Source organism: Oncorhynchus kisutch, unplaced genomic scaffold, assembly GCF_002021735.2.
Source record: "Oncorhynchus kisutch isolate 150728-3 unplaced genomic scaffold, Okis_V2 scaffold4071, whole genome shotgun sequence".
Taxonomy (NCBI): Eukaryota; Metazoa; Chordata; class Actinopteri; order Salmoniformes; family Salmonidae; genus Oncorhynchus; species Oncorhynchus kisutch.
The window spans coordinates 22,377-45,174 of record NW_022266016.1 but is presented as its reverse complement, the minus strand read 5'-3'; the positions used below and the strand labels follow the sequence as shown (position 1 = coordinate 45,174).

The window sequence follows — 22,798 nt, the reverse complement described above, 5'->3', positions numbered from 1 at the left end:
GACAGTTCCTAACAGAGGTGGAAGTGCAATAGACTTCAGATCTATAGGTCTCAGATTGTAATATTTTGTCATCTTGAAATCAAGTACTTTCTCAGTGTTTCTTGAGAGAGGGTGTGCTCTGCAAAAATGTCCCTCATTAGATGGTTATTCTCTGTCAGACAGTTCCTAACAGAGGTGGAAGTGCAATAGACTTCAGATCTATAGGTCTCAGATTGTAATATTTTTGTCATCTTGAAATCAAGTACTTTCTCAGTGTTTCTTGAGAGAGGGTGTGCTCTGCAAAAATGTCCCTCATTAGATGGTTATTCTCTGTCAGACAGTTCCTAACAGAGGTTGAAGTGCAACAGACTTCAGATCTATAGTTCTCAGATTGTAATATTTTTGTCATCTTGAAATCAAATACTTTATGGGTATGTTTTCAGAGAGAGAGTGTTCTTTATTAGTTTTTGTTGATATCCAGCTATAATGTCCCTTATTAGACAATCTTTCCAACTTTAGACAGTTTCTAGCAGAGGGGGTATAGCTCAGTGGTAGAGCATTTGACTGCAGATCAAGAGGTCCCAGGTTCGAATCCTGATGCCCCCTTTAAATCAGGATTTTTCAAAGAGTTGTTTGAGGGTAGAGGACTTTTTTTCCCAATATGTTACTCAGGGAAAATTGTCCCTTATTAGACAATTTCTCACGTTCAAATCCTTGCACCCCCTTGAAATCAACTACTTTCTAAGTGTATCTTGAGAGAGGGAGTACTCCTTTTTTTGGTTATGTTACTCAGTCTAAAATGTCCCTCATTCAATGTTTTTTTCTCTGTCAGACAGTTCCTAACAGAGGTGGAAGTGCAATAGACTTCAGATCTATAGGTCTCAGATTGTAATATTTTTGTCATTTTGAAATCAAGTACTTTCTCAGTGTTTCTTGAGAGAGGGTGTGCTCTGCAAAAATGTCCCTCATTAGATGGTTATTCTCTGTCAGACAGTTCCTAACAGAGGTTGAAGTGCAACAGACTTCAGATCTATAGTTCTCAGATTGTAATATTTTTGTCATCTTGAAATCAAATACTTTATGGGTATGTTTTCAGAGAGAGAGTGTTCTTTATTAGTTTTTGTTGATATCCAGCTATAATGTCCCTTATTAGATAATTTTTCCACCTTTAGACAGTTTCTAGCAGAGGGGGTATAGCTCAGTGGTAGAGCATTTGACTGCAGATCAAGAGGTCCCAGGTTCAAATCCTGATGCCCCCTTTAAATCAAGATTTTTCAAAGAGTTGTTTGAGGGTAGAGGACTTTTTTTCCCAATATGTTACTCAGGGAAAATTGTCCCTTATTAGACAATTTCTCACGTTCAAATCCTTGCACCCCCTTGAAATCAACTACTTTCTAAGTGTATCTTGAGAGAGGGAGTACTCCTTTTTTTGGTTATGTTACTCAGTCTAAAATGTCCCTCATTCAATGTTTTTTTCTCTGTCAGACAGTTCCTAACAGAGGTGGAAGTGCAATAGACTTCAGATCTATAGGTCTCAGATTGTAATATTTTTGTCATTTTGAAATCAAGTACTTTCTCAGTGTTTCTTGAGAGAGGGTGTGCTCTGCAAAAATGTCCCTCATTAGATGGTTATTCTCTGTCAGACAGTTCCTAACAGAGGTTGAAGTGCAACAGACTTCAGATCTATAGTTCTCAGATTGTAATATTTTTGTCATCTTGAAATCAAATACTTTATGGGTATGTTTTCAGAGAGAGAGTGTTCTTTATTAGTTTTTGTTGATATCCAGCTATAATGTCCCTTATTAGATAATTTTTCCACCTTTAGACAGTTTCTAGCAGAGGGGGTATAGCTCAGTGGTAGAGCATTTGACTGCAGATCAAGAGGTCCCAGGTTCAAATCCTGATGCCCCCTTTAAATCAAGATTTTTCAAAGAGTTGTTTGAGGGTAGAGGACTTTTTTTCCCAATATGTTACTCAGGGAAAATTGTCCCTTTTAGACAATTTCTCACGTTCAAATCCTGGCACCCCCTTGAAATCAAGTACTTTCTAAATGTATCTTGAGAGAGGGAGTACTCCTTTTTTGGTTATGTTACTCAGTCTAAAATGTCCCTCATTCAATGTTTTTTTCTCTGTCAGACAGTTCCTAACAGAGGTGGAAGTGCAATAGACTTCAGATCTATAGGTCTCAGATTGTAATATTTTGTCATCTTGAAATCAAGTACTTTCTCAGTGTTTCTTGAGAGAGGGTGTGCTCTGCAAAAATGTCCCTCATTAGATGGTTATTCTCTGTCAGACAGTTCCTAACAGAGGTGGAAGTGCAATAGACTTCAGATCTATAGGTCTCAGATTGTAATATTTTTGTCATTTTGAAATCAAGTACTTTCTCAGTGTTTCTTGAGAGAGGGTGTGCTCTGCAAAAATGTCCCTCATTAGATGGTTATTCTCTGTCAGACAGTTCCTAACAGAGGTTGAAGTGCAACAGACTTCAGATCTATAGTTCTCAGATTGTAATATTTTTGTCATCTTGAAATCAAATACTTTATGGGTATGTTTTCAGAGAGAGAGTGTTCTTTATTAGTTTTTGTTGATATCCAGCTATAATGTCCCTTATTAGATAATTTTTCCACCTTTAGACAGTTTCTAGCAGAGGGGGTATAGCTCAGTGGTAGAGCATTTGACTGCAGATCAAGAGGTCCCAGGTTCAAATCCTGATGCCCCCTTTAAATCAAGATTTTTCAAAGAGTTGTTTGAGGGTAGAGGACTTTTTTTCCCAATATGTTACTCAGGGAAAATTGTCCCTTTTAGACAATTTCTCACGTTCAAATCCTGGCACCCCCTTGAAATCAAGTACTTTCTAAATGTATCTTGAGAGAGGGAGTACTCCTTTTTTGGTTATGTTACTCAGTCTAAAATGTCCCTCATTCAATGTTTTTTTCTCTGTCAGACAGTTCCTAACAGAGGTGGAAGTGCAATAGACTTCAGATCTATAGGTCTCAGATTGTAATATTTTGTCATCTTGAAATCAAGTACTTTCTCAGTGTTTCTTGAGAGAGGGTGTGCTCTGCAAAAATGTCCCTCATTAGATGGTTATTCTCTGTCAGACAGTTCCTAACAGAGGTGGAAGTGCAATAGACTTCAGATCTATAGGTCTCAGATTGTAATATTTTTGTCATCTTGAAATCAAGTACTTTCTCAGTGTTTCTTGAGAGAGGGTGTGCTCTGCAAAAATGTCCCTCATTAGATGGTTATTCTCTGTCAGACAGTTCCTAACAGAGGTTGAAGTGCAACAGACTTCAGATCTATAGTTCTCAGATTGTAATATTTTTGTCATCTTGAAATCAAATACTTTATGGGTATGTTTTCAGAGAGAGAGTGTTCTTTATTAGTTTTTGTTGATATCCAGCTATAATGTCCCTTATTAGACAATCTTTCCAACTTTAGACAGTTTCTAGCAGAGGGGGTATAGCTCAGTGGTAGAGCATTTGACTGCAGATCAAGAGGTCCCAGGTTCAAATCCTGATGCCCCCTTTAAATCAAGATTTTTCAAAGAGTTGTTTGAGGGTAGAGGACTTTTTTTCCCAATATGTTACTCAGGGAAAATTGTCCCTTTTAGACAATTTCTCACGTTCAAATCCTGGCACCCCCTTGAAATCAAGTACTTTCTAAATGTATCTTGAGAGAGGGAGTACTCCTTTTTTGGTTATGTTACTCAGTCTAAAATGTCCCTCATTCAATGTTTTTTTCTCTGTCAGACAGTTCCTAACAGAGGTGGAAGTGCAATAGACTTCAGATCTATAGGTCTCAGATTGTAATATTTTGTCATCTTGAAATCAAGTACTTTCTCAGTGTTTCTTGAGAGAGGGTGTGCTCTGCAAAAATGTCCCTCATTAGATGGTTATTCTCTGTCAGACAGTTCCTAACAGAGGTGGAAGTGCAATAGACTTCAGATCTATAGGTCTCAGATTGTAATATTTTTGTCATCTTGAAATCAAGTACTTTCTCAGTGTTTCTTGAGAGAGGGTGTGCTCTGCAAAAATGTCCCTCATTAGATGGTTATTCTCTGTCAGACAGTTCCTAACAGAGGTTGAAGTGCAACAGACTTCAGATCTATAGTTCTCAGATTGTAATATTTTGTCATCTTGAAATCAAATACTTTATGGGTATGTTTTCAGAGAGAGAGTGTTCTTTATTAGTTTTTGTTGATATCCAGCTATAATGTCCCTTATTAGACAATCTTTCCAACTTTAGACAGTTTCTAGCAGAGGGGGTATAGCTCAGTGGTAGAGCATTTGACTGCAGATCAAGAGGTCCCAGGTTCGAATCCTGATGCCCCCTTTAAATCAGGATTTTTCAAAGAGTTGTTTGAGGGTAGAGGACTTTTTTTCCCAATATGTTACTCAGGGAAAATTGTCCCTTATTAGACAATTTCTCACGTTCAAATCCTTGCACCCCCTTGAAATCAACTACTTTCTAAGTGTATCTTGAGAGAGGGAGTACTCCTTTTTTTGGTTATGTTACTCAGTCTAAAATGTCCCTCATTCAATGTTTTTTTCTCTGTCAGACAGTTCCTAACAGAGGTGGAAGTGCAATAGACTTCAGATCTATAGGTCTCAGATTGTAATATTTTTGTCATCTTGAAATCAAGTACTTTCTCAGTGTTTCTTGAGAGAGGGTGTGCTCTGCAAAAATGTCCCTCATTAGATGGTTATTCTCTGTCAGACAGTTCCTAACAGAGGTTGAAGTGCAACAGACTTCAGATCTATAGTTCTCAGATTGTAATATTTTTGTCATCTTGAAATCAAATACTTTATGGGTATGTTTTCAGAGAGAGAGTGTTCTTTATTAGTTTTTGTTGATATCCAGCTACAATGTCCCTTATTAGATAATTTTTCCACCTTTAGACAGTTTCTAGCAGAGGGGGTATAGCTCAGTGGTAGAGCATTTGACTGCAGATCAAGAGGTCCCAGGTTCAAATCCTGATGCCCCCTTTAAATCAAGATTTTTCAAAGAGTTGTTTGAGGGTAGAGGACTTTTTTTCCCAATATGTTACTCAGGGAAAATTGTCCCTTTTAGACAATTTCTCACGTTCAAATCCTGGCACCCCCTTGAAATCAAGTACTTTCTAAATGTATCTTGAGAGAGGGAGTACTCCTTTTTTGGTTATGTTACTCAGTCTAAAATGTCCCTCATTCAATGTTTTTTTCTCTGTCAGACAGTTCCTAACAGAGGTGGAAGTGCAATAGACTTCAGATCTATAGGTCTCAGATTGTAATATTTTGTCATCTTGAAATCAAGTACTTTCTCAGTGTTTCTTGAGAGAGGGTGTGCTCTGCAAAAATGTCCCTCATTAGATGGTTATTCTCTGTCAGACAGTTCCTAACAGAGGTGGAAGTGCAATAGACTTCAGATCTATAGGTCTCAGATTGTAATATTTTTGTCATTTTGAAATCAAGTACTTTCTCAGTGTTTCTTGAGAGAGGGTGTGCTCTGCAAAAATGTCCCTCATTAGATGGTTATTCTCTGTCAGACAGTTCCTAACAGAGGTTGAAGTGCAACACACTTCAGATCTATAGTTCCCAGATTGTAATATTTTTGTCATCTTGAAATCAAATACTTTATGGGTATGTTTTCAGAGAGAGAGTGTTCTTTATTAGTTTTTGTTGATATCCAGCTATAATGTCCCTTATTAGATAATTTTTCCACCTTTAGACAGTTTCTAGCAGAGGGGGTATAGCTCAGTGGTAGAGCATTTGACTGCAGATCAAGAGGTCCCAGGTTCAAATCCTGATGCCCCCTTTAAATCAAGATTTTTCAAAGAGTTGTTTGAGGGTAGAGGACTTTTTTTCCCAATATGTTACTCAGGGAAAATTGTCCCTTTTAGACAATTTCTCACGTTCAAATCCTGGCACCCCCTTGAAATCAAGTACTTTCTAAATGTATCTTGAGAGAGGGAGTACTCCTTTTTTGGTTATGTTACTCAGTCTAAAATGTCCCTCATTCAATGTTTTTTTCTCTGTCAGACAGTTCCTAACAGAGGTGGAAGTGCAATAGACTTCAGATCTATAGGTCTCAGATTGTAATATTTTGTCATCTTGAAATCAAGTACTTTCTCAGTGTTTCTTGAGAGAGGGTGTGCTCTGCAAAAATGTCCCTCATTAGATGGTTATTCTCTGTCAGACAGTTCCTAACAGAGGTGGAAGTGCAATAGACTTCAGATCTATAGGTCTCAGATTGTAATATTTTTGTCATCTTGAAATCAAGTACTTTCTCAGTGTTTCTTGAGAGAGGGTGTGCTCTGCAAAAATGTCCCTCATTAGATGGTTATTCTCTGTCAGACAGTTCCTAACAGAGGTTGAAGTGCAACAGACTTCAGATCTATAGTTCTCAGATTGTAATATTTTTGTCATCTTGAAATCAAATACTTTATGGGTATGTTTTCAGAGAGAGAGTGTTCTTTATTAGTTTTTGTTGATATCCAGCTATAATGTCCCTTATTAGACAATCTTTCCAACTTTAGACAGTTTCTAGCAGAGGGGGTATAGCTCAGTGGTAGAGCATTTGACTGCAGATCAAGAGGTCCCAGGTTCGAATCCTGATGCCCCCTTTAAATCAGGATTTTTCAAAGAGTTGTTTGAGGGTAGAGGACTTTTTTTCCCAATATGTTACTCGTTGAAAATTGTCCCTTATTAGACAATTTCTCACGTTCAAATCCTGGCACCCCCTTGAAATCAAGTACTTTCTAAGTGTATCTTGAGAGAGGGAGTACTCCTTTTTTTGGTTATGTTACTCAGTCTAAAATGTCCCTCATTCAATGTTTTTTTCTCTGTCAGACAGTTCCTAACAGAGGTGGAAGTGCAATAGACTTCAGATCTATAGGTCTCAGATTGTAATATTTTTGTCATCTTGAAATCAAGTACTTTCTCAGTGTTTCTTGAGAGAGGGTGTGCTCTGCAAAAATGTCCCTCATTAGATGGTTATTCTCTGTCAGACAGTTCCTAACAGAGGTTGAAGTGCAACAGACTTCAGATCTATAGTTCTCAGATTGTAATATTTTTGTCATCTTGAAATCAAATACTTTATGGGTATGTTTTCAGAGAGAGAGTGTTCTTTATTAGTTTTTGTTGATATCCAGCTATAATGTCCCTTATTAGATAATTTTTCCACCTTTAGACAGTTTCTAGCAGAGGGGGTATAGCTCAGTGGTAGAGCATATGACTGCAGATCAAGAGGTCCCAGGTTCAAATCCTGATGCCCCCTTTAAATCAAGATTTTTCAAAGAGTTGTTTGAGGGTAGAGGACTTTTTTTCCCAATATGTTACTCAGGGAAAATTGTCCCTTATTAGACAATTTCTCACGTTCAAATCCTTGCACCCCCTTGAAATCAACTACTTTCTAAGTGTATCTTGAGAGAGGGAGTACTCCTTTTTTTGGTTATGTTACTCAGTCTAAAATGTCCCTCATTCAATGTTTTTTTCTCTGTCAGACAGTTCCTAACAGAGGTGGAAGTGCAATAGACTTCAGATCTATAGGTCTCAGATTGTAATATTTTTGTCATCTTGAAATCAAGTACTTTCTCAGTGTTTCTTGAGAGAGGGTGTGCTCTGCAAAAATGTCCCTCATTAGATGGTTATTCTCTGTCAGACAGTTCCTAACAGAGGTTGAAGTGCAACAGACTTCAGATCTATAGTTCTCAGATTGTAATATTTTTGTCATCTTGAAATCAAATACTTTATGGGTATGTTTTCAGAGAGAGAGTGTTCTTTATTAGTTTTTGTTGATATCCAGCTATAATGTCCCTTATTAGATAATTTTTCCACCTTTAGACAGTTTCTAGCAGAGGGGGTATAGCTCAGTGGTAGAGCATTTGACTGCAGATCAAGAGGTCCCAGGTTCAAATCCTGATGCCCCCTTTAAATCAAGATTTTTCAAAGAGTTGTTTGAGGGTAGAGGACTTTTTTTCCCAATATGTTACTCAGGGAAAATTGTCCCTTATTAGACAATTTCTCACGTTCAAATCCTTGCACCCCCTTGAAATCAACTACTTTCTAAGTGTATCTTGAGAGAGGGAGTACTCCTTTTTTTGGTTATGTTACTCAGTCTAAAATGTCCCTCATTCAATGTTTTTTTCTCTGTCAGACAGTTCCTAACAGAGGTGGAAGTGCAATAGACTTCAGATCTATAGGTCTCAGATTGTAATATTTTTGTCATTTTGAAATCAAGTACTTTCTCAGTGTTTCTTGAGAGAGGGTGTGCTCTGCAAAAATGTCCCTCATTAGATGGTTATTCTCTGTCAGACAGTTCCTAACAGAGGTTGAAGTGCAACAGACTTCAGATCTATAGTTCTCAGATTGTAATATTTTTGTCATCTTGAAATCAAATACTTTATGGGTATGTTTTCAGAGAGAGAGTGTTCTTTATTAGTTTTTGTTGATATCCAGCTATAATGTCCCTTATTAGATAATTTTTCCACCTTTAGACAGTTTCTAGCAGAGGGGGTATAGCTCAGTGGTAGAGCATTTGACTGCAGATCAAGAGGTCCCAGGTTCAAATCCTGATGCCCCCTTTAAATCAAGATTTTTCAAAGAGTTGTTTGAGGGTAGAGGACTTTTTTTCCCAATATGTTACTCAGGGAAAATTGTCCCTTTTAGACAATTTCTCACGTTCAAATCCTGGCACCCCCTTGAAATCAAGTACTTTCTAAATGTATCTTGAGAGAGGGAGTACTCCTTTTTTGGTTATGTTACTCAGTCTAAAATGTCCCTCATTCAATGTTTTTTTCTCTGTCAGACAGTTCCTAACAGAGGTGGAAGTGCAATAGACTTCAGATCTATAGGTGTCAGTTTGTAATATTTTTGTCATCTTGAAATCAAATACTTTATGGGTATGTTTTCAGAGAGAGAGTGCTCTTGATTAGTTTTTGTTGATATCCAGCTATAATGTCCCTTATTAGACAATCTTTCCACCTTTAGACAGTTTCTAGCACAGGGGGTATAGCTCAGTGGTAGAGCATTTGACTGCAGATCAAGAGGTCCTAGGTTCATATCCTGATGCCCCCTTTAAATCAAGATTTTTCAAAGAGTTGTTTGAGGGTAGAGGACTTTTTTTCCCAATATGTTACTCAGGGAAAATTGTCCCTTATTAGACAATTTCTCACGTTCAAATCCTTGCACCCTCTTGAAATCAACTACTTTCTAAGTGTATCTTGAGAGAGGGAGTACTCCTTTTTTTGGTTATGTTACTCAGTCTAAAATGTCCCTCATTCAATGTTTTTTTCTCTGTCAGACAGTTCCTAACAGAGGTGGAAGTGCAATAGACTTCAGATCTATAGGTCTCAGATTGTAATATTTTTGTCATCTTGAAATCAAGTACTTTCTCAGTGTTTCTTGAGAGAGGGTGTGCTCTGCAAAAATGTCCCTCATTAGATGGTTATTCTCTGTCAGACAGTTCCTAACAGAGGTTGAAGTGCAACAGACTTCAGATCTATAGTTCTCAGATTGTAATATTTTTGTCATCTTGAAATCAAATACTTTATGGGTATGTTTTCAGAGAGAGAGTGTTCTTTATTCGTTTTTGTTGATATCCAGCTATAATGTCCCTTATTAGACAATTTTTCCACCTTTAGACAGTTTCTAGCAGAGGGGGTATAGCTCAGTGGTAGAGCATTTCACTGCAGATCAAGAGGTCCCAGGTTCAAATCCTGATGCCCCCTTTAAATCAAGATTTTTCAAAGAGTTGTTTGAGGGTAGAGGACTTTTTTTTCCCAATATGTTACTCAGGGAAAATGGTCCCTTATTAGACAATTTCTCACGTTCAAATCCTGGCACCCCCTTGAAATCAAGTACTTTCTAAATGTATCTTGAGAGAGGGAGTACTCCTTTTTTGGTTATGTTACTCAGTCTAAAATGTCCCTCATTCAATGTTTTTTTCTCTGTCAGACAGTTCCTAACAGAGGTGGAAGTGCAATAGACTTCAGATCTATAGGTCTCAGATTGTAATATTTTTGTCATTTTGAAATCAAGTACTTTCTCAGTGTTTCTTGAGAGAGGGTGTGCTCTGCAAAAATGTCCCTCATTAGATGGTTATTCTCTGTCAGACAGTTCCTAACAGAGGTTGAAGTGCAACAGACTTCAGATCTATAGTTCTCAGATTGTAATATTTTTGTCATCTTGAAATCAAATACTTTATGGGTATGTTTTCAGAGAGAGAGTGTTCTTTATTAGTTTTTGTTGATATCCAGCTATAATGTCCCTTATTAGATAATTTTTCCACCTTTAGACAGTTTCTAGCAGAGGGGGTATAGCTCAGTGGTAGAGCATTTGACTGCAGATCAAGAGGTCCCAGGTTCAAATCCTGATGCCCCCTTTAAATCAAGATTTTTCAAAGAGTTGTTTGAGGGTAGAGGACTTTTTTTCCCAATATGTTACTCAGGGAAAATTGTCCCTTTTAGACAATTTCTCACGTTCAAATCCTGGCACCCCCTTGAAATCAAGTACTTTCTAAATGTATCTTGAGAGAGGGAGTACTCCTTTTTTGGTTATGTTACTCAGTCTAAAATGTCCCTCATTCAATGTTTTTTTCTCTGTCAGACAGTTCCTAACAGAGGTGGAAGTGCAATAGACTTCAGATCTATAGGTGTCAGTTTGTAATATTTTTGTCATCTTGAAATCAAATACTTTATGGGTATGTTTTCAGAGAGAGAGTGCTCTTGATTAGTTTTTGTTGATATCCAGCTATAATGTCCCTTATTAGACAATCTTTCCACCTTTAGACAGTTTCTAGCACAGGGGGTATAGCTCAGTGGTAGAGCATTTGACTGCAGATCAAGAGGTCCTAGGTTCATATCCTGATGCCCCCTTTAAATCAAGATTTTTCAAAGAGTTGTTTGAGGGTAGAGGACTTTTTTTCCCAATATGTTACTCAGGGAAAATTGTCCCTTATTAGACAATTTCTCACGTTCAAATCCTTGCACCCTCTTGAAATCAACTACTTTCTAAGTGTATCTTGAGAGAGGGAGTACTCCTTTTTTTGGTTATGTTACTCAGTCTAAAATGTCCCTCATTCAATGTTTTTTTCTCTGTCAGACAGTTCCTAACAGAGGTGGAAGTGCAATAGACTTCAGATCTATAGGTCTCAGATTGTAATATTTTTGTCATCTTGAAATCAAGTACTTTCTCAGTGTTTCTTGAGAGAGGGTGTGCTCTGCAAAAATGTCCCTCATTAGATGGTTATTCTCTGTCAGACAGTTCCTAACAGAGGTTGAAGTGCAACAGACTTCAGATCTATAGTTCTCAGATTGTAATATTTTTGTCATCTTGAAATCAAATACTTTATGGGTATGTTTTCAGAGAGAGAGTGTTCTTTATTCGTTTTTGTTGATATCCAGCTATAATGTCCCTTATTAGACAATTTTTCCACCTTTAGACAGTTTCTAGCAGAGGGGGTATAGCTCAGTGGTAGAGCATTTCACTGCAGATCAAGAGGTCCCAGGTTCAAATCCTGATGCCCCCTTTAAATCAAGATTTTTCAAAGAGTTGTTTGAGGGTAGAGGACTTTTTTTTCCCAATATGTTACTCAGGGAAAATGGTCCCTTATTAGACAATTTCTCACGTTCAAATCCTGGCACCCCCTTGAAATCAAGTACTTTCTAAATGTATCTTGAGAGAGGGAGTACTCCTTTTTTGGTTATGTTACTCAGTCTAAAATGTCCCTCATTCAATGTTTTTTTCTCTGTCAGACAGTTCCTAACAGAGGTGGAAGTGCAATAGACTTCAGATCTATAGGTCTCAGTTTGTAATATTTTTGTCATCTTGAAATCAAATACTTTATGGGTATGTTTTCAGAGAGAGAGTGTTCTTGATGAGCTTCTGTTGATATCCAGCTGTAATGTCCCTTATTAGACAATTTTTCCGCCTTTAGACAGTTTCTAGCAGAGGGGGTATAGCTCAGTGGTAGAGCATTTGACTGCAGATCACGAGGTCCCAGGTTCAAATCCTGATGCCCCCTTTAAATCAAGTTTTTTCAAAGAGTTGTTTGAGGGTAGAGGACTTTTTTTCCCCAATATGTTACTCAGGGAAAATTGTCCCTTATTAGACAATTTCTCACGTTCAAATCCTGGCACCCCCTTGAAATCAAGTACTTTCTAAGTGTATCTTGAGAGAGGGAGTACTCCTTTTTTTGGTTATGTTACTCAGTCTAAAATGTCCCTCATTCAATGTTTTTTTCTCTGTCAGACAGTTCCTAACAGAGGTGGAAGTGCAATAGACTTCAGATCTATAGGTCTCAGATTGTAATATTTTTGTCATCTTGAAATCAAGTACTTTCTCAGTGTTTCTTGAGAGAGGGTGTGCTCTGCAAAAATGTCCCTCATTAGATGGTTATTCTCTGTCAGACAGTTCCTAACAGAGGTTGAAGTGCAACAGACTTCAGATCTATAGTTCTCAGATTGTAATATTTTTGTCATCTTGAAATCAAATACTTTATGGGTATGTTTTCAGAGAGAGAGTGTTCTTTATTAGTTTTTGTTGATATCCAGCTATAATGTCCCATTTTAGACAATTTTTCCACCTTTAGACAGTTTCTAGCAGAGGGGGTATAGCTCAGTGGTAGAGCATTTGACTGCAGATCAAGAGGTCCCAGGTTCAAATCCTGATGCCCCCTTTAAATCAAAATTTTTCAAAGAGTTGTTTGAGGGTAGAGGACTTTTTCCCCCAATATGTTACTCAAGGAAAATTGTCCCTTATTAGACAATTTCTCACGTTCAAATCCTGGCACCCCCTTGAAATCAAGTACTTTCTAAATGTATCTTGAGAGAGGGAGTACTCCTTTTTTGGTTATGTTACTCAGTCTAAAATGTCCCTCATTCAATGTTTTTTTCTCTGTCAGACAGTTCCTAACAGAGGTGGAAGTGCAATAGACTTCAGATCTATAGGTGTCAGTTTGTAATATTTTTGTCATCTTGAAATCAAATACTTTATGGGTATGTTTTCAGAGAGAGAGTGCTCTTGATTAGTTTTTGTTGATATCCAGCTATAATGTCCCTTATTAGACAATCTTTCCACCTTTAGACAGTTTCTAGCACAGGGGGTATAGCTCAGTGGTAGAGCATTTGACTGCAGATCAAGAGGTCCTAGGTTCATATCCTGATGCCCCCTTTAAATCAAGATTTTTCAAAGAGTTGTTTGAGGGTAGAGGACTTTTTTTCCCAATATGTTACTCAGGGAAAATTGTCCCTTATTAGACAATTTCTCACGTTCAAATCCTTGCACCCTCTTGAAATCAACTACTTTCTAAGTGTATCTTGAGAGAGGGAGTACTCCTTTTTTTGGTTATGTTACTCAGTCTAAAATGTCCCTCATTCAATGTTTTTTTCTCTGTCAGACAGTTCCTAACAGAGGTGGAAGTGCAATAGACTTCAGATCTATAGGTCTCAGATTGTAATATTTTTGTCATCTTGAAATCAAGTACTTTCTCAGTGTTTCTTGAGAGAGGGTGTGCTCTGCAAAAATGTCCCTCATTAGATGGTTATTCTCTGTCAGACAGTTCCTAACAGAGGTTGAAGTGCAACAGACTTCAGATCTATAGTTCTCAGATTGTAATATTTTTGTCATCTTGAAATCAAATACTTTATGGGTATGTTTTCAGAGAGAGAGTGTTCTTTATTCGTTTTTGTTGATATCCAGCTATAATGTCCCTTATTAGACAATTTTTCCACCTTTAGACAGTTTCTAGCAGAGGGGGTATAGCTCAGTGGTAGAGCATTTCACTGCAGATCAAGAGGTCCCAGGTTCAAATCCTGATGCCCCCTTTAAATCAAGATTTTTCAAAGAGTTGTTTGAGGGTAGAGGACTTTTTTTTCCCAATATGTTACTCAGGGAAAATGGTCCCTTATTAGACAATTTCTCACGTTCAAATCCTGGCACCCCCTTGAAATCAAGTACTTTCTAAATGTATCTTGAGAGAGGGAGTACTCCTTTTTTGGTTATGTTACTCAGTCTAAAATGTCCCTCATTCAATGTTTTTTTCTCTGTCAGACAGTTCCTAACAGAGGTGGAAGTGCAATAGACTTCAGATCTATAGGTCTCAGTTTGTAATATTTTTGTCATCTTGAAATCAAATACTTTATGGGTATGTTTTCAGAGAGAGAGTGTTCTTGATGAGCTTCTGTTGATATCCAGCTGTAATGTCCCTTATTAGACAATTTTTCCGCCTTTAGACAGTTTCTAGCAGAGGGGGTATAGCTCAGTGGTAGAGCATTTGACTGCAGATCACGAGGTCCCAGGTTCAAATCCTGATGCCCCCTTTAAATCAAGTTTTTTCAAAGAGTTGTTTGAGGGTAGAGGACTTTTTTTCCCCAATATGTTACTCAGGGAAAATTGTCCCTTATTAGACAATTTCTCACGTTCAAATCCTGGCACCCCCTTGAAATCAAGTACTTTCTAAGTGTATCTTGAGAGAGGGAGTACTCCTTTTTTTGGTTATGTTACTCAGTCTAAAATGTCCCTCATTCAATGTTTTTTTCTCTGTCAGACAGTTCCTAACAGAGGTGGAAGTGCAATAGACTTCAGATCTATAGGTCTCAGATTGTAATATTTTTGTCATCTTGAAATCAAGTACTTTCTCAGTGTTTCTTGAGAGAGGGTGTGCTCTGCAAAAATGTCCCTCATTAGATGGTTATTCTCTGTCAGACAGTTCCTAACAGAGGTTGAAGTGCAACAGACTTCAGATCTATAGTTCTCAGATTGTAATATTTTTGTCATCTTGAAATCAAATACTTTATGGGTATGTTTTCAGAGAGAGAGTGTTCTTTATTAGTTTTTGTTGATATCCAGCTATAATGTCCCATTTTAGACAATTTTTCCACCTTTAGACAGTTTCTAGCAGAGGGGGTATAGCTCAGTGGTAGAGCATTTGACTGCAGATCAAGAGGTCCCAGGTTCAAATCCTGATGCCCCCTTTAAATCAAAATTTTTCAAAGAGTTGTTTGAGGGTAGAGGACTTTTTCCCCCAATATGTTACTCAAGGAAAATTGTCCCTTATTAGACAATTTCTCACGTTCAAATCCTGGCACCCCCTTGAAATCAAGTACTTTCTAAATGTATCTTGAGAGAGGGAGTACTCCTTTTTTGGTTATGTTACTCAGTCTAAAATGTCCCTCATTCAATGTTTTTTTCTCTGTCAGACAGTTCCTAACAGAGGTGGAAGTGCAATAGACTTCAGATCTATAGGTCTCAGATTGTAATATTTTTGTCATTTTGAAATCAAGTACTTTCTCAGTGTTTCTTGAGAGAGGGTGTGCTCTGCAAAAATGTCCCTCATTAGATGGTTATTCTCTGTCAGACAGTTCCTAACAGAGGTTGAAGTGCAACAGACTTCAGATCTATAGTTCTCAGATTGTAATATTTTTGTCATCTTGAAATCAAATACTTTATGGGTATGTTTTCAGAGAGAGAGTGTTCTTTATTAGTTTTTGTTGATATCCAGCTATAATGTCCCTTATTAGATAATTTTTCCACCTTTAGACAGTTTCTAGCAGAGGGGGTATAGCTCAGTGGTAGAGCATTTGACTGCAGATCAAGAGGTCCCAGGTTCAAATCCTGATGCCCCCTTTAAATCAAGATTTTTCAAAGAGTTGTTTGAGGGTAGAGGACTTTTTTTCCCAATATGTTACTCAGGGAAAATTGTCCCTTTTAGACAATTTCTCACGTTCAAATCCTGGCACCCCCTTGAAATCAAGTACTTTCTAAATGTATCTTGAGAGAGGGAGTACTCCTTTTTTGGTTATGTTACTCAGTCTAAAATGTCCCTCATTCAATGTTTTTTTCTCTGTCAGACAGTTCCTAACAGAGGTGGAAGTGCAATAGACTTCAGATCTATAGGTGTCAGTTTGTAATATTTTTGTCATCTTGAAATCAAATACTTTATGGGTATGTTTTCAGAGAGAGAGTGCTCTTGATTAGTTTTTGTTGATATCCAGCTATAATGTCCCTTATTAGACAATCTTTCCACCTTTAGACAGTTTCTAGCACAGGGGGTATAGCTCAGTGGTAGAGCATTTGACTGCAGATCAAGAGGTCCTAGGTTCATATCCTGATGCCCCCTTTAAATCAAGATTTTTCAAAGAGTTGTTTGAGGGTAGAGGACTTTTTTTCCCAATATGTTACTCAGGGAAAATTGTCCCTTATTAGACAATTTCTCACGTTCAAATCCTTGCACCCTCTTGAAATCAACTACTTTCTAAGTGTATCTTGAGAGAGGGAGTACTCCTTTTTTTGGTTATGTTACTCAGTCTAAAATGTCCCTCATTCAATGTTTTTTTCTCTGTCAGACAGTTCCTAACAGAGGTGGAAGTGCAATAGACTTCAGATCTATAGGTCTCAGATTGTAATATTTTTGTCATCTTGAAATCAAGTACTTTCTCAGTGTTTCTTGAGAGAGGGTGTGCTCTGCAAAAATGTCCCTCATTAGATGGTTATTCTCTGTCAGACAGTTCCTAACAGAGGTTGAAGTGCAACAGACTTCAGATCTATAGTTCTCAGATTGTAATATTTTTGTCATCTTGAAATCAAATACTTTATGGGTATGTTTTCAGAGAGAGAGTGTTCTTTATTCGTTTTTGTTGATATCCAGCTATAATGTCCCTTATTAGACAATTTTTCCACCTTTAGACAGTTTCTAGCAGAGGGGGTATAGCTCAGTGGTAGAGCATTTCACTGCAGATCAAGAGGTCCCAGGTTCAAATCCTGATGCCCCCTTTAAATCAAGATTTTTCAAAGAGTTGTTTGAGGGTAGAGGACTTTTTTTTCCCAATATGTTACTCAGGGAAAATGGTCCCTTATTAGACAATTTCTCACGTTCAAATCCTGGCACCCCCTTGAAATCAAGTACTTTCTAAATGTATCTTGAGAGAGGGAGTACTCCTTTTTTGGTTATGTTACTCAGTCTAAAATGTCCCTCATTCAATGTTTTTTTCTCTGTCAGACAGTTCCTAACAGAGGTGGAAGTGCAATAGACTTCAGATCTATAGGTCTCAGATTGTAATATTTTTGTCATTTTGAAATCAAGTACTTTCTCAGTGTTTCTTGAGAGAGGGTGTGCTCTGCAAAAATGTCCCTCATTAGATGGTTATTCTCTGTCAGACAGTTCCTAACAGAGGTTGAAGTGCAACAGACTTCAGATCTATAGTTCTCAGATTGTAATATTTTTGTCATCTTGAAATCAAATACTTTATGGGTATGTTTTCAGAGAGAGAGTGTTCTTTATTAGTTTTTGTTGATATCCAGCTATAATGTCCCTTATTAGATAATTTTTCCACCTTTAGACAGTTTCTAGCAGAGGGGGTATAGCTCAGTGGTAGAGCATTTGACTGCAGATCAAGAGGTCCCAGGTTCAAATCCTGATGCCCCCTTTAAATCAAGATTTTTCAAAGAGTTGTTTGAGGGTAGAGGACTTTTTTTCCCAATATGTTACTCAGGGAAAATTGTCCCTTTTAGACAATTTCTCACGTTCAAATCCTGGCACCCCCTTGAAATCAAGTACTTTCTAAATGTATCTTGAGAGAGGGAGTACTCCTTTTTTGGTTATGTTACTCAGTCTAAAATGTCCCTCATTCAATGTTTTTTTCTCTGTCAGACAGTTCCTAACAGAGGTGGAAGTGCAATAGACTTCAGATCTATAGGTGTCAGTTTGTAATATTTTTGTCATCTTGAAATCAAATACTTTATGGGTATGTTTTCAGAGAGAGAGTGCTCTTGATTAGTTTTTGTTGATATCCAGCTATAATGTCCCTTATTAGACAATCTTTCCACCTTTAGACAGTTTCTAGCACAGGGGGTATAGCTCAGTGGTAGAGCATTTGACTGCAGATCAAGAGGTCCTAGGTTCATATCCTGATGCCCCCTTTAAATCAAGATTTTTCAAAGAGTTGTTTGAGGGTAGAGGACTTTTTTTCCCAATATGTTACTCAGGGAAAATTGTCCCTTATTAGACAATTTCTCACGTTCAAATCCTTGCACCCTCTTGAAATCAACTACTTTCTAAGTGTATCTTGAGAGAGGGAGTACTCCTTTTTTTGGTTATGTTACTCAGTCTAAAATGTCCCTCATTCAATGTTTTTTTCTCTGTCAGACAGTTCCTAACAGAGGTGGAAGTGCAATAGACTTCAGATCTATAGGTCTCAGATTGTAATATTTTTGTCATCTTGAAATCAAGTACTTTCTCAGTGTTTCTTGAGAGAGGGTGTGCTCTGCAAAAATGTCCCTCATTAGATGGTTATTCTCTGTCAGACAGTTCCTAACAGAGGTTGAAGTGCAACAGACTTCAGATCTATAGTTCTCAGATTGTAATATTTTTGTCATCTTGAAATCAAATACTTTATGGGTATGTTTTCAGAGAGAGAGTGTTCTTTATTCGTTTTTGTTGATATCCAGCTATAATGTCCCTTATTAGACAATTTTTCCACCTTTAGACAGTTTCTAGCAGAGGGGGTATAGCTCAGTGGTAGAGCATTTCACTGCAGATCAAGAGGTCCCAGGTTCAAATCCTGATGCCCCCTTTAAATCAAGATTTTTCAAAGAGTTGTTTGAGGGTAGAGGACTTTTTTTTCCCAATATGTTACTCAGGGAAAATGGTCCCTTATTAGACAATTTCTCACGTTCAAATCCTGGCACCCCCTTGAAATCAAGTACTTTCTAAATGTATCTTGAGAGAGGGAGTACTCCTTTTTTGGTTATGTTACTCAGTCTAAAATGTCCCTCATTCAATGTTTTTTTCTCTGTCAGACAGTTCCTAACAGAGGTGGAAGTGCAATAGACTTCAGATCTATAGGTCTCAGTTTGTAATATTTTTGTCATCTTGAAATCAAATACTTTATGGGTATGTTTTCAGAGAGAGAGTGTTCTTGATGAGCTTCTGTTGATATCCAGCTGTAATGTCCCTTATTAGACAATTTTTCCGCCTTTAGACAGTTTCTAGCAGAGGGGGTATAGCTCAGTGGTAGAGCATTTGACTGCAGATCACGAGGTCCCAGGTTCAAATCCTGATGCCCCCTTTAAATCAAGTTTTTTCAAAGAGTTGTTTGAGGGTAGAGGACTTTTTTTCCCCAATATGTTACTCAGGGAAAATTGTCCCTTATTAGACAATTTCTCACGTTCAAATCCTGGCACCCCCTTGAAATCAAGTACTTTCTAAGTGTATCTTGAGAGAGGGAGTACTCCTTTTTTTGGTTATGTTACTCAGTCTAAAATGTCCCTCATTCAATGTTTTTTTCTCTGTCAGACAGTTCCTAACAGAGGTGGAAGTGCAATAGACTTCAGATCTATAGGTCTCAGATTGTAATATTTTTGTCATCTTGAAATCAAGTACTTTCTCAGTGTTTCTTGAGAGAGGGTGTGCTCTGCAAAAATGTCCCTCATTAGATGGTTATTCTCTGTCAGACAGTTCCTAACAGAGGTTGAAGTGCAACAGACTTCAGATCTATAGTTCTCAGATTGTAATATTTTTGTCATCTTGAAATCAAATACTTTATGGGTATGTTTTCAGAGAGAGAGTGTTCTTTATTAGTTTTTGTTGATATCCAGCTATAATGTCCCATTTTAGACAATTTTTCCACCTTTAGACAGTTTCTAGCAGAGGGGGTATAGCTCAGTGGTAGAGCATTTGACTGCAGATCAAGAGGTCCCAGGTTCAAATCCTGATGCCCCCTTTAAATCAAAATTTTTCAAAGAGTTGTTTGAGGGTAGAGGACTTTTTCCCCCAATATGTTACTCAAGGAAAATTGTCCCTTATTAGACAATTTCTCACGTTCAAATCCTGGCACCCCCTTGAAATCAAGTACTTTCTAAATGTATCTTGAGAGAGGGAGTACTCCTTTTTTGGTTATGTTACTCAGTCTAAAATGTCCCTCATTCAATGTTTTTTTCTCTGTCAGACAGTTCCTAACAGAGGTGGAAGTGCAATAGACTTCAGATCTATAGGTCTCAGATTGTAATATTTTTGTCATCTTGAAATCAAGTACTTTCTCAGTGTTTCTTGAGAGAGGGTGTGCTCTGCAAAAATGTCCCTCATTAGATGGTTATTCTCTGTCAGACAGTTCCTAACAGAGGTTGAAGTGCAACAGACTTCAGATCTATAGTTCTCAGATTGTAATATTTTTGTCATCTTGAAATCAAATACTTTATGGGTATGTTTTCAGAGAGAGAGTGTTCTTTATTAGTTTTTGTTGATATCCAGCTATAATGTCCCATTTTAGACAATTTTTCCACCTTTAGACAGTTTCTAGCAGAGGGGGTATAGCTCAGTGGTAGAGCATTTGACTGCAGATCAAGAGGTCCCAGGTTCAAATCCTGATGCCCCCTTTAAATCAAGATTTTTCAAAGAGTTGTTTGAGGGTAGAGGACTTTTTTTCCCAATATGTTACTCAGGGAAAATTGTCCCTTTTAGACAATTTCTCACGTTCAAATCCTGGCACCCCCTTGAAATCAAGTACTTTCTAAATGTATCTTGAGAGAGGGAGTACTCCTTTTTTGGTTATGTTACTCAGTCTAAAATGTCCCTCATTCAATGTTTTTTTCTCTGTCAGACAGTTCCTAACAGAGGTGGAAGTGCAATAGACTTCAGATCTATAGGTCTCAGTTTGTAATATTTTTGTCATCTTGAAATCAAATACTTTATGGGTATGTTTTCAGAGAGAGAGTGTTCTTGATGAGCTTCTGTTGATATCCAGCTGTAATGTCCCTTATTAGACAATTTTTCCGCCTTTAGACAGTTTCTAGCAGAGGGGGTATAGCTCAGTGGTAGAGCATTTGACTGCAGATCACGAGGTCCCAGGTTCAAATCCTGATGCCCCCTTTAAATCAAGTTTTTTCAAAGAGTTGTTTGAGGGTAGAGGCCTTTTTTTCCCCAATATGTTACTCAGGGAAAATTGTCCCTTATTAGACAATTTCTCACGTTCAAATCCTGGCACCCCCTTGAAATCAAGTACTTTCTAAGTGTATCTTGAGAGAGGGAGTACTCCTTTTTTTGGTTATGTTACTCAGTCTAAAATGTCCCTCATTCAATGTTTTTTTCTCTGTCAGACAGTTCCTAACAGAGGTGGAAGTGCAATAGACTTCAGATCTATAGGTCTCAGATTGTAATATTTTTGTCATCTTGAAATCAAGTACTTTCTCAGTGTTTCTTGAGAGAGGGTGTGCTCTGCAAAAATGTCCCTCATTAGATGGTTATTCTCTGTCAGACAGTTCCTAACAGAGGTTGAAGTGCAACAGACTTCAGATCTATAGTTCTCAGATTGTAATATTTTTGTCATCTTGAAATCAAATACTTTATGGGTATGTTTTCAGAGAGAGAGTGTTCTTTATTAGTTTTTGTTGATATCCAGCTATAATGTCCCATTTTAGACAATTTTTCCACCTTTAGACAGTTTCTAGCAGAGGGGGTATAGCTCAGTGGTAGAGCATTTGACTGCAGATCAAGAGGTCCCAGGTTCAAATCCTGATGCCCCCTTTAAATCAAAATTTTTCAAAGAGTTGTTTGAGGGTAGAGGACTTTTTCCCCCAATATGTTACTCAAGGAAAATTGTCCCTTATTAGACAATTTCTCACGTTCAAATCCTGGCACCCCCTTGAAATCAAGTACTTTCTAAATGTATCTTGAGAGAGGGAGTACTCCTTTTTTGGTTATGTTACTCAGTCTAAAATGTCCCTCATTCAATGTTTTTTTCTCTGTCAGACAGTTCCTAACAGAGGTGGAAGTGCAATAGACTTCAGATCTATAGGTCTCAGATTGTAATATTTTTGTCATCTTGAAATCAAGTACTTTCTCAGTGTTTCTTGAGAGAGGGTGTGCTCTGCAAAAATGTCCCTCATTAGATGGTTATTCTCTGTCAGACAGTTCCTAACAGAGGTTGAAGTGCAACAGACTTCAGATCTATAGTTCTCAGATTGTAATATTTTTGTCATCTTGAAATCAAATACTTTATGGGTATGTTTTCAGAGAGAGAGTGTTCTTTATTAGTTTTTGTTGATATCCAGCTACAATGTCCCATTTTAGAAAATTTTTCCACCTTTAGACAGTTTCTAGCAGAGGGGGTATAGCTCAGTGGTAGAGCATTTGACTGCAGATCAAGAGGTCCCAGGTTCAAATCCTGATGCACCCTTTAAATCAAGATTTTTCAAAGAGTTGTTTGAGGGTAGAGGACTTTTTTTCCCAATATGTTACTCAGGGAAAATTGTCCCTTTTAGACAATTTCTCACGTTCAAATCCTGGCACCCCCTTGAAATCAAGTACTTTCTAAATGTATCTTGAGAGAGGGAGTACTCCTTTTTTGGTTATGTTACTCAGTCTAAAATGTCCCTCATTCAATGTTTTTTTCTCTGTCAGACAGTTCCTAACAGAGGTGGAAGTGCAATAGACTTCAGATCTATAGGTCTCAGTTTGTAATATTTTTGTCATCTTGAAATCAAGTACTTTCTCAGTGTTTCTTGAGAGAGGGTGTGCTCTGCAAAAATGTCCCTCATTAGATGGTTATTCTCTGTCAGACAGTTCCTAACAGAGGTTGAAGTGCAACAGACTTCAGATCTATAGTTCTCAGATTGTAATATTTTTGTCATCTTGAAATCAAATACTTTATGGGTATGTTTCAGAGAGAGAGTGTTCTTTATTAGTTTTTGTTGATATCCAGCTATAATGTCCCTTATTAGACAATCTTTCCAACTTTAGACAGTTTCTAGCAGAGGGGGTATAGCTCAGTGGTAGTGCATTTGACTGCAGATCAAGAGGTCCCAGGTTCAAATCCTGATGCCCCCTTTAAATCAAGATTTTTCAA

The 22,798-nt window shown here is 37.6% G+C and overlaps 19 non-coding genes across 19 annotated transcripts; all 19 read left to right on the top strand.

The window, feature by feature from the left end:
• The first annotated feature begins 513 nt into the window (after nucleotides 1-513).
• trnac-gca (transfer RNA cysteine (anticodon GCA)) lies at nucleotides 514-585 on the top strand. The gene has a single exon. It is a non-coding gene; the product is annotated as a tRNA-Cys (tRNA).
• Nucleotides 586-1,166: 581 nt separating this feature from the next.
• On the top strand, nucleotides 1,167-1,238 carry trnac-gca (transfer RNA cysteine (anticodon GCA)). Its single transcript has one exon. It is a non-coding gene; the product is annotated as a tRNA-Cys (tRNA).
• A 581-nt stretch (nucleotides 1,239-1,819) lies between these two features.
• On the top strand, nucleotides 1,820-1,891 carry trnac-gca (transfer RNA cysteine (anticodon GCA)). Its single transcript has one exon. It is a non-coding gene; the product is annotated as a tRNA-Cys (tRNA).
• Nucleotides 1,892-2,627: 736 nt separating this feature from the next.
• Nucleotides 2,628-2,699, top strand: trnac-gca (transfer RNA cysteine (anticodon GCA)). Its single transcript has one exon. It is a non-coding gene; the product is annotated as a tRNA-Cys (tRNA).
• A 736-nt stretch (nucleotides 2,700-3,435) lies between these two features.
• On the top strand, nucleotides 3,436-3,507 carry trnac-gca (transfer RNA cysteine (anticodon GCA)). The gene has a single exon. It is a non-coding gene; the product is annotated as a tRNA-Cys (tRNA).
• Nucleotides 3,508-4,242: 735 nt separating this feature from the next.
• trnac-gca (transfer RNA cysteine (anticodon GCA)) lies at nucleotides 4,243-4,314 on the top strand. Its single transcript has one exon. It is a non-coding gene; the product is annotated as a tRNA-Cys (tRNA).
• Nucleotides 4,315-4,895: 581 nt separating this feature from the next.
• Nucleotides 4,896-4,967, top strand: trnac-gca (transfer RNA cysteine (anticodon GCA)). The gene has a single exon. It is a non-coding gene; the product is annotated as a tRNA-Cys (tRNA).
• Nucleotides 4,968-5,703: 736 nt separating this feature from the next.
• On the top strand, nucleotides 5,704-5,775 carry trnac-gca (transfer RNA cysteine (anticodon GCA)). Its single transcript has one exon. It is a non-coding gene; the product is annotated as a tRNA-Cys (tRNA).
• Nucleotides 5,776-6,511: 736 nt separating this feature from the next.
• trnac-gca (transfer RNA cysteine (anticodon GCA)) lies at nucleotides 6,512-6,583 on the top strand. Its single transcript has one exon. It is a non-coding gene; the product is annotated as a tRNA-Cys (tRNA).
• Nucleotides 6,584-7,817: 1,234 nt separating this feature from the next.
• Nucleotides 7,818-7,889, top strand: trnac-gca (transfer RNA cysteine (anticodon GCA)). The gene has a single exon. It is a non-coding gene; the product is annotated as a tRNA-Cys (tRNA).
• Nucleotides 7,890-8,470: 581 nt separating this feature from the next.
• Nucleotides 8,471-8,542, top strand: trnac-gca (transfer RNA cysteine (anticodon GCA)). Its single transcript has one exon. It is a non-coding gene; the product is annotated as a tRNA-Cys (tRNA).
• A 1,727-nt stretch (nucleotides 8,543-10,269) lies between these two features.
• Nucleotides 10,270-10,341, top strand: trnac-gca (transfer RNA cysteine (anticodon GCA)). Its single transcript has one exon. It is a non-coding gene; the product is annotated as a tRNA-Cys (tRNA).
• A 2,223-nt stretch (nucleotides 10,342-12,564) lies between these two features.
• On the top strand, nucleotides 12,565-12,636 carry trnac-gca (transfer RNA cysteine (anticodon GCA)). The gene has a single exon. It is a non-coding gene; the product is annotated as a tRNA-Cys (tRNA).
• Nucleotides 12,637-14,860: 2,224 nt separating this feature from the next.
• On the top strand, nucleotides 14,861-14,932 carry trnac-gca (transfer RNA cysteine (anticodon GCA)). Its single transcript has one exon. It is a non-coding gene; the product is annotated as a tRNA-Cys (tRNA).
• A 580-nt stretch (nucleotides 14,933-15,512) lies between these two features.
• Nucleotides 15,513-15,584, top strand: trnac-gca (transfer RNA cysteine (anticodon GCA)). Its single transcript has one exon. It is a non-coding gene; the product is annotated as a tRNA-Cys (tRNA).
• Nucleotides 15,585-17,311: 1,727 nt separating this feature from the next.
• trnac-gca (transfer RNA cysteine (anticodon GCA)) lies at nucleotides 17,312-17,383 on the top strand. Its single transcript has one exon. It is a non-coding gene; the product is annotated as a tRNA-Cys (tRNA).
• A 2,223-nt stretch (nucleotides 17,384-19,606) lies between these two features.
• On the top strand, nucleotides 19,607-19,678 carry trnac-gca (transfer RNA cysteine (anticodon GCA)). Its single transcript has one exon. It is a non-coding gene; the product is annotated as a tRNA-Cys (tRNA).
• Nucleotides 19,679-20,258: 580 nt separating this feature from the next.
• trnac-gca (transfer RNA cysteine (anticodon GCA)) lies at nucleotides 20,259-20,330 on the top strand. Its single transcript has one exon. It is a non-coding gene; the product is annotated as a tRNA-Cys (tRNA).
• A 1,075-nt stretch (nucleotides 20,331-21,405) lies between these two features.
• trnac-gca (transfer RNA cysteine (anticodon GCA)) lies at nucleotides 21,406-21,477 on the top strand. Its single transcript has one exon. It is a non-coding gene; the product is annotated as a tRNA-Cys (tRNA).
• The last annotated feature ends 1,321 nt before the right edge of the window (nucleotides 21,478-22,798 follow it).